We start from the raw sequence: 10428 nt of genomic DNA on the forward strand, positions 1-10428 counted from the left end.
GCCCACCCCTCCGCCCTAAACCGGCTCCCTGGCCGCTAAAAAGATGCTTCCTGAGGCTTTCTGGGAAGTCGCGTGGCTGGTCTCGCGCGATGATCTGGCGGCCCCGCCTTCCGGCCTTTAGCAGGCGCCTCCGCCAGGGTGGCGGTAGACAGAGGGCGGGGTTTTTTCGCTCGGCCCTGAGGCCGATGGACTACACGGTTGGGAACGCTGGCCTCTCTGCCTTGCGTTGAGGGAACCCTCCGGACTTTTTGTCGCCCCCACTTTTTGCTTGTCTGGTCCATGCTTTGTGTGGGGCCAACTCAGACCAGGCCAGAAGCAAAAAGATAATCTCACACTGAGGAAAAGACGCGGAGGCAAGGGGCCGCTCTGTTCGCACACTGCGTCTCTCTACGCCAGGAAGCGCCGAGTTTCTTCTCCGACGCCAACTGGAAACCAGGAAGTGCTGCTTTTGCTTTGATAGAAAATATGCCAGACGCACTTAGAAAGTAGAAAAATGGCCACGATCTAAGTCCCTTTTTTGAGTGGCGTCACACCAATTCTACCACCCGTAGCGGAGTTCACGCCACAGTGCTCCGAAGCGGCTTAGGCTTCTCGGCGGTTTAGCGTCAGGGATGCTGCTTTTTCTCGGACGTGGTTGAAGCATTACCACTTCGGAACCTAGGGACGTTGGCATGAGCATGAAAGTAAAGCAGAGCACGAAGCTGAACGATCAGTTGTGCTGGCCGAGAAACACAGTCTAATCTGCCAAAAATATAAATCAGGTTATAAATAGGCAGGCCACATTTGATTTGGATAGAATTTCAGCAGGAGCCATATAGTACGTTTTCTATTAATACTTTGCTGCACTTACTTCCTTAGGGCCTAAAATCGTTACAACTTTGTTCTTTAGGCACGTAAACTGCCTTAAAGGATTTCAAAGTTGTAATTAGCAACCAGTCTTTTGTCAGTTAAATGCAGTCCAGTATTGGGCCCTAGTTGTGAATTTAACACTGTACTTAGGGCGTTCTCTCCTCACAATCCAATATACCAGCTCAACTGGAAAAAAATACGTGATTTTCATGGGATGTAATCTCAGTTTTCTCTTGTTGTACAGCCTGCCCCTCACCCCATCACCACCATCAGAATGTGGAAACAGTCATCTTTGCCCTATGTGGTGCACTGATAAGTCCCAAGCATTTAGTAGGTGCTCAGTAAATATATGTTGAATGGATAAACTATATTAAAAGAAAAAAAAAAGAAAACCTAACCATTGATGGCTCAATATAAAACTCTACTATTCTGCAGGTAAAGGGTCGGGGGACCCCTTAGGGCTAAAAGCCCTTATCCATTTTTTCAAAATACACAAAAATCTGACAGGAGTGCTTTGCAAGCCAGGATATTATCTTAAGCCTTTTTCTGCAATTCTATTGCAAATACATTGAAAATGAAGTCACCTTTCAATCTGAGGTAGTATAACTGTGCTTTCAAATAACCTGAGGTAATAACAAAGGAGACAAGACACATTGGAACAAATCCTTTAATAAAAAGCAGTCCAGGCTTCCCTTGAATTAAATCAATTTGATTTGTGATACTTGCTTTTACCAACCTCCAAAATTAGAGGATCTTGAATTTAGATCATGTTTTATGTACTTCACTGTATTGTCTTATTTTACTTTCAAAACCTGAAATTCCACCATTACAGTTGCATTCTTTGTTCCATTCTCTTGTTTCCTGTTGAAAATACAAATAATGTGGAGAGAAACATACGGGGAAAATCAAGAGCCCATTATAACAAAAAGACATTGAAGGGCTTCCCCGGTGGCGCAGTGGTTGAGAGTTCGCCTGCCGATGCAGGGGACACGGGTTCGTGCCCCGGTCCGGGAAGATCCCACATGCCGTGGAGCGGCTAGGCCCGTGAGCCATGGCCGCTGAGCCTGCGCGTCTGGAGCCTGTGCGTCTGGAGCCTGTGCTCCGCAACGGGAGAGGCCACAACAGTGAGAGGCCCGTGTACCGCAAAAAAAAAAAAAAAAAAAAAGAGACATTGAATAAAAATAGAAAATTGTTCCAAGAAGAAATATAAATTGTAAACAAATGACTAACCTTATTAATAAGACAAATGCAGGCCTTCCCTGGTGGTCCTGTGGTAAAGAATCCGCCTTCCAATGCAGCGGATGCAGGTTCTATCCCTGTAAGGGAACTAAGATCCCACATGCCTCCGGTCAACTAAGCCCCCGCACCGCGACTACTGAGCTCACGTGCTTCAAACTACAGAACGCATGAGCTCTGGAGCCCTTGTGCCACAACTAGAGAGAAAACCTCCAGCCCACGCACCACAACGAAGATCCCACACTTCAACGAAAGATCCTGCATGCCACAACTAAAACCCAACACAGCCAAAATAAACAAATTAATTAATTAAAAGCAATTAGTAAGTAAAAGGTCACTTTAAAAAAATAAGATAAATGCATACAAAAGGAATACTGAACTATTTTACATCTAATAAATTAGTAAACTAATTTTAACTTATAAGTCATTGACAATTGACCACAAATATATTTATAAAACTCCTTCCTTAGGGTTTTGGTTTTGGTTTGTTTTGTTTAAGGTAATTGAAAGGGAGAACGGGAAAAGACTTGATGTCTGAAAAGGACAAAGAAGATAGGAATGAAAATGGGGTTGGAAGGCTAGACCACTAAGGCAAACTCCCTCGTTCTACTAGTTTTGCTTGTTTTATTTTGTTTGTGTTTTTAGGCTGAACAATATCGGAACTGTTTTCTTATTTGGGGAAATTAAAGTTGAGGGGGGATTTGGAGTCCCTGTCTCCTCACTCCCTGAGAATAGTGACGTTGCTAACCCAACAACAGTAGTGAGAAGCATGCAAAAGAGGAAATGGGGCCAACAGAGGCACCATTAAGACTGGGGGCGGGCTGTGGGGAGGGGGTTGGCTATCGTTTCTGCTGCCTCCTCTGTTCCTATCCTTCCCGAGGCTTTGCATTCATTCCCTTTTTTTTTCTTTAGTTGTGGTAAAATGTGCATTGTACTTTGAGCTAGCTGATATCTTTCAGTAAATTTCTTTTCTGAGTGAGTTAACCAGAGTTGGTTTCTGTTGCTCACAAACAAGAATCCTCCATTGCATACTTCGAGTAGAGGCCGTTTCTGTTTATGAAGACATTTTCCCAAATGGTCTGGCAGTTTTCCCTATTTGTACTATTGAAATAAGTGTTTCCCCTTGCCTAATCTATTTCACTTCCTACTGGTGAACACAAGTTGACTGGGTTTTCCATCCCCCACTCTTTCTATCCTCTTTTGCCTACTAAGAATGTGAAAGTTTTTTGTTTTCCCCCAAGATTTAAAATTACAAAAATTATTTATTCAAGAATTATTTATTACAGTATTGTTTCTTAATATTCATTTCTCCATTTTGAAAAAAAAATGTCAAAGTGCAACTGGTAACCATTGTTCGTAAGTCCCACCAAGATTAACGTGCATCTTTCTCACAAAGATTATTGCAACAAATGGAATATGGAATACTTTCAAAGTTTTCATAAGAAATCTTTGCCCCCAAATTATGCCAGCTGGCTATTTAATGTAACTACTAAAGAGCAGAGAGGAAAGTCTACTTAAAATGTGGTAATGGAATTATGATTAGATTCGTCACCAAAAATCATTTCTCCCTTGAGAGAGGTTAGAAGACGAGCAGAGCGTCTCTTTCTTTTAAAGCAGTTGTCCACACAACTGCAGACAAATATTTCTGTGTCTGTCCCCTAAAAGGTCTAAATTCTCAGTTCTACACACACAATTTAAAAAAAAATCAATTGACCTCACAAGCAGAGGGCTAAAACTACATAGAGGGCTCAAACAATATGGTGATATCCAAAAATGGTGAAATAGTACATTGGGGGAGGGGGACAATAACACTTTGCTCTCCAGACTTCTTGGGGTGTTGAAATTTCACCCTCATTGCTTATGAGAACTAAAAATTAAGCCTGGTGTAGAGAAGGAGTTACCACAGATATTGACAGGCAGTACCATTTTTTATCTCAAAGTGTGATACAAAAATAACCTGGGTTGCTTTTTTTTTTTTTTTTGCCGTACGCGGGCCTCTCACTGTTGTGGCCTCTCCCGTTGCGGAGCACAGGCTCCGGACGTGCAGGCTCAGTGGCCATGGCTCACGGGCCCAGCCGCTCCACGGCACGTGGGATCTTCCTGGACCGGGGCACGAACCCGTGTCCCCTGCATCGGCAGGCGGACTCTCAACCACTGCGCCACCAGGGAAGCCCATGGTTGCTTATTTTAAAAATAAATCACTACACACACTGAATTTCAGTTCACACTTACTAAGGCAGAATCTGTGAGGACAGGCACACACATTGAAATATGAGAACCGCTGATTTATTGAGTACCTATAATCGTCCAGATATCATGGGAATAAGACATTGTTGCTATTTCTCTGTTGGAACTCAAAATCTAGCAGAGATAGGGTATAACTCTCTAAACAAAGGAAACAAAAGGACAGCTTCATGGGAGAAGTGCCAGTGGTGAAAGAGGAAAGGCCTAGCTTTTAAAGAATTGGTGGGATTTCACCACATACTTATTCATTCATTCATCCATTCATTTAACACACAAAAATGGAGTATGTGCAGTGTACAGACACTGAGCCAGGTGCTTGGGACAGAGTGGTGACAAAGACTAACATTGACACTGCTCTCCAGGAGGCTGCCACTCTGATAAGGGGGACAGACAGAACACACGGAAACAGACATAATACAAGGTCTGATACTGGTAAGGAAATGGCAGAGAATATGAGAGGGAGACTTACTTTAGAGGGGATGCTTCATCGGTAAAGTCCTCGTGAGGAGACAAGATTTAAGGGAAGAACTAAAAGATAAGGAGTAGGAAAAATAGGAGGAAGAATATTCCAGTTAGAGAAACTGACCTGTGCAAAATACCTGGAGCAGAAAAGATCTCCTTATGTTTCTGGAATGGAAAAAATCGTACTGAGCATAATGAATCAGGAGGAAGGTGGTTCAAGATGAGGGTAAATAGATAAGTGCAGGTCATGCAAAGCCTATAAACTACATAAGTGGTTTGGATTTCATTCCAAGTGCAGTAGAAAGTTATCGAAAGATTGTAATCAGAGGTATGACATGATTTATTTGAAAAAGATCATTCAAGCTGCTATCTCTGAGAAATGGATTGACAGTGGGCAGGGAGACCAGTTAGGAGGCTGTTTTAGTATTTTAGGTGAGGTAACAATATCATTGTAAGAAAAGGAAAATGTAAATAATTGTAAATCTATTTTGGAAATGGTTGGACAGATCTTGCTGCTTTATTGGATTAGGAGTTTAGAGAAAGAGGAATTAGTGTTGCTATCTAGGTTTTGGCCTTAATTAACTGGATTTTGATACCGTTATAATAATTGGGAAGATTGGAGAGAATGATAGGGAAGGAAAGAATGAACAGGTTGGGAGAAAGAAAGGAAATAAGGAATTCCATTTTTAATATGTTAGGTTTGAGATGTCTGTGAAACGTCCAAGTAGAGAGGCAAGATATGAAGTCGAATATGTGGGTCTGTAGTTCAAAGGAGAATTCTAGCTTAGAGATAAAGCACAAAGATGATACTTAATATCATAGTATGACAGATATAGAGAGACAAGAGATGACCCAGGACTGAACCCCAAAGGATTTCAACCGTTACAGATTTGTTAAAAGAGGAGGAGGAACCAGTAAGGAGATTGAGAAAGAACAGCCAGGGAGGTACGAAATAAATGAAATCAAGCGTGTTAGTTCTCTGCATAACAAAATTTAACAGCTTTAAACAACAGACACTATTTCACAGTGGCTGTGGGTCAGGAATCTGGGAGGGGTTATCTGGATGGGTCTGGCTTATGGTCTCTAATGAAGTTGCAGTCAAGCTGTCAGCTGAGACTGCAGTCATTTGAAGTCTGGAGATTCACTCCACGATCACTCATGTGGATGTAGGCAGGAGACCTCAGTTCCTCATCACATGGACCTCTCTATAGGATCCCTGAGTGTCTCCATACTATATCTGGCTTCCCCCAGAGTTAATGACGGAAGAAAGGGGAGCCCAAGACAGAAGCTGCAGTGTTTTATAAGCTAATCTCAGAAATGGCACACCATCACTCTACTGTATTTTGTTGGTCACCCAGACCAATCCCCGGTACAGTATGAAAGTAGACGCCACCAGGGAAGCCCGAAAACTAAGATTTTATCAAATGTCCATCTGTCTCTAAAGGCCACCTTCTTTCCACAGCAGTGTTTAACCACACAAACACTTATAACAGAGGTAATATTAGATCAACCTGACCTCGTGTTGTTCCTCTTATATGCAACTTGGTTAATAGTTCCCATATGTCTTATTCTAGGTAGCAGGATATATCAATATATTCTAGCATGTGTACATATACTTATATATTTATTTATCTGAACACTTCTCTTATTACCCCAAAATAAAGAAATTTAGAAATTTCACAGTGTCCAAGTAATGATTAAATTGTCTTGATAGATGAATGATGAACAATATAATTCTACCTTAAGTAATTTAATTTAATTTTTTTTTTTTTTTGTACATGGGCCTCTCACTGTTGTGGCCTCTCCCGTTGCAGAGCACAGGCTCCGGACGCACAGGCTCAGCAGCCATGGCTCACAGGCCCAGCTGCTCCACGGCATGTGGGATCTTCCCGGACCGGGGCACGAACCCGTGTCCCCTGCATCAGCAGGCGGACTCTCAACCACTGCGCCACCAGGGAAGCCCTAAGTAATTTAATTTTAAGTATTAGTGTTTTCTGTCATTTCAAATTTCTTTTTTCATTTATGCAATTAAGGTGCAAGGTAAGTAATAATATTACAATTCTCCCTGCCGTACTGTGCTTTCTCAGTAATGACAGTGTTGGGAATATGCAGCTCTAGCTGTTACCTGGACCACTCATCTCATATACCACAACACTACTGATGTTAGGGAAGGCTAAGTAGTTCCCAGATCTGGGCCACAATGATGTGCTGTGCAAGGGTATACAAAAGGATAGCTGTGAAGTGGAAATCTATGGGGGGGGTGGTTTCAGGTCAGTGTATTTATAAATGCTGTAAGAAAAGACACGAGAGGTAACAAAATGAGCAGAATTGTCAATTCACTGGTCCAAGGGGACTATATGGTAACGATATCCTCATTCAAGCCTAGACAGCTCAAGGGTGAATTTAGTGTGCACATTAACTGGAAATTAAATGTTTAAAGCATTAGAAAAATGAGGCACTGGGCTTCCCTGGTGGCGCAGTGGTTGAGTCTGCCTGCTAATTCAGGGGAAAACGGGTTTGAGCCCTGGTCTGGGAAGGTCCCACGTGCCGCAGAGCGGCTGGGCCCGTGAGCCACGACTACTGAGCCTGCACGTCTGGAGCCTGTGCTCCGCAGCAAGAGAGGCCGCAACAGAGAGAGGCCCGCGCACCGTGATGAAGAGTGGCCCCCGCTTGCCATAACTAGAAAAAGCCCTTGCACAGAAACAAAGACAAGTAGAGAAAGCCCTTGCACAGAAACAAAGACCCAACACAGTCAAAAACAAAAATTAATAAATTAAAAGAAGGCTCAACATTTAAAAAAAAAAAGAAAAATGAGGCACTAAGGGTATGCACAATGAAATGACAGGTGTGGGAAAGAAAGCAGAATTAAATAATCTCTCTGAGAGGATGGCTCAGTTATAAACATATGAATTACCTGCATGGAAGGCACATGCCCTCCAACTTTCCAGAGATAAGCAATTGTGTCAATGCCGAAAAATGATAGAATTTTGAAAAGTAGATGAAATCAGCTAGATGAATCAGGATGACATATTTTAGTCTGTTACTCGACTCATTTTTCATCAAGACAGAAAATAAATTATCAGTGCCATACCTGAATCCTATATTCTCCCAAACCTTATGTTATGCTTTGTTTATGAAAATGCCTGACTCTTGCCCCATGAAACTGAAAGGATTTAAAGAGCGAATGTAAGGAAGGGGAATAAATATTCATCTAGGCTTTAAAGTTACTGGGAATCTTGAGATAAATCCAGGTCACATAAGCAAAATTCTGGCCATCTTTGCAGATGGCCTGTCTCTCCAGTGTAAGTTATATGATCTTATACAGGCTCATAATAATTTTACCTTGAATATTACCTTAGATGTTCTACAAGCATTATCAAAGACCCAACAGTTTAACTCTCCATCCTGTAGCCATTCATAAAGAAAACTGCATTAGAATTTTATAATGAACTAGTTACATAATGAGAATATACATATATAATCATTCTGTAACACAAAATTTTTTCTTTTTTTCAACGTAGCACAAAATTTTTTCTTTTTTCTTAAATGGAAAAGACAAGGACTTCCCTTAACTACTTTATCTTATTTCTAATATTATGAGTCTCATGTTCAATAAATATTTATTTACCACAAGAACCAAAATGTTACACTTTGTTCTATAAAATAATTGTTTGTAGTATACTTCACCAAATCTAAAAAGCCAGTTGTTAAGATGCACTATTACTTTCGTACCAGTAAGAAAGAAAAAAATCCTGCACATGAATAGCGTTGCTCACTTATAATATGTGTCTCAGTTTTAGAGTTGTTAAAATGTGCAAAAAAGTACATCTTAAAATAATGAAATATGGTTTTTGATTATATCATAAAGTTAGTTTAATTGTTAGTATCCATAACTACAGCGATTACAGATAGAGCATTCTCATAACAAATTTATCATGAGTTTACCTCAATTTATATATTTCTTTGACTTTGAACGAGTTTTCCACATAAGTTAAAGTATAAAGAACCTTCCAATTAGTTTATAATTTACTAAATGCTATTTAAAGAAGAAGACGAGTGAAAGAAGTGAGCCAAGGAGAAAGTGCTTGAACTGTGGAAACAAATGGCAAAAGTGACTAAGTCCATCTTAAAACAGAGTAACCAGGGGCTTCCCTGGTGGCGCAGTGGTTGAGAGTCCGCCTGCTGATGCAGGGGACACAGGTTCGTGCCCTGGTCCGGGAAGATCCCACATGCCATGGAGTGGCTGGGCCCGTGAGCCACAGCCGCTGAGCCTGCGCGTCCGGAGCCTGTGCTCCGCAACGGGAGAGGCCACAACAGTGAGAGGCCTGCGTACCACAAACAAAACAAAACAAAACAAAAAAACAACAGAGTAACCAGAAAGCTATCAACTCATTCCACACTCCGGAAATGCTAAGAAGTAAACAGCAAGAAATTAAAAAGCTACAAAATTAAGAAAACTGATCTTATTAAGATGATTGGGGAAAAAAAAAGTCTCTTAAGCCAAAAAAACAATTGGGGAAGTTACTTCAAAATATTTGAAGAAATATAGTTAAGTGGTTAGCTTTCCTTTGCTTCTCTAGAAAAGTGAAAAGGTGTCCATTTGAACAGCAAATAGAGTTATCCTTAGCATTAAGGACTGGGGATGGATTGGTGAAAATGGAGGTAAAAGGGAATGATATCTATTAAATAACTACTTTGTGCCACATTCCATGTTAGTAGTTTTATTCAATATTCACAAACAATCCTCAAAGAAATATATTCTCAAGCTCCATTTTATTGATGAGGAAACCAACATTTTTCAGTTTGACCCAAAGCCTATGTTCTTTCTACAACTTTTTGGCTGAGAATTTGCTGTATTGGAATGGGAGACTGTAATCTCCATCCTTCCAGACGTGTTTGAGATTAGGTCAGAAAACACTGTTGGGTAGTATTTTGTGAGCAGTTATGCTTGGAAGCAGACTGAATGGATGCCTTTCAAATTACTAAGCAACTCTAACCTTTTGGAAAACTGCAGAGACAATTGTGTCTGTATTTGAGTAGTTTAGGAGAAATATCCGTTGAGCCCAAAAGGCCTGGTTTCTTCCCTTGTAGCAGTTCATTTGCTCACTTATCATTTTGTTTGAAAATGGCTTATCTCTGAAGGTGAGGTTAGTATTTGTAAGTTGTTAGATAGGGGTTTTCGTCATGTTTGTTTTACCCTTTTCCTCTTCAACACCCTGATGTAATAAACTGGAGCAACAGTATGAACTTAGCTTTAAAAATGCAAAGGTTTTATGGTTGCTTAACTGTAAAATTACATCTTAAAAAAGTACATTTGTGGAAACAAACACAAAAGTGAATGAGTCCACCTTAAAACAGAGTAACCAGAAAGTTATCAACTTGTTCCACACCTGGGAAATGGTAAGAAGTAAACAACAAGAAATTTAAAAGCTAAAAAATTAAGAAAACTGATCTTATTTTGCTATAACTTCTCAGGAAAACAATCACTAAACTTCAGAGCAAAAATAATATAGCCTTGATCCCAGTGAAAATCACAAAGAGATAAAAGACAATAATAACAAAGCATTTTGAAAAACTGTACAAAGACAAGATTGTCTCTTTTATCTATTAGTTAATCCAAATGAGGATTACAATAAA

This window comes from Mesoplodon bidens, assembly GCF_964165515.1.
Source record: "Mesoplodon bidens genome assembly, chromosome: 12".
Taxonomy (NCBI): Eukaryota; Metazoa; Chordata; class Mammalia; order Artiodactyla; family Ziphiidae; genus Mesoplodon; species Mesoplodon bidens.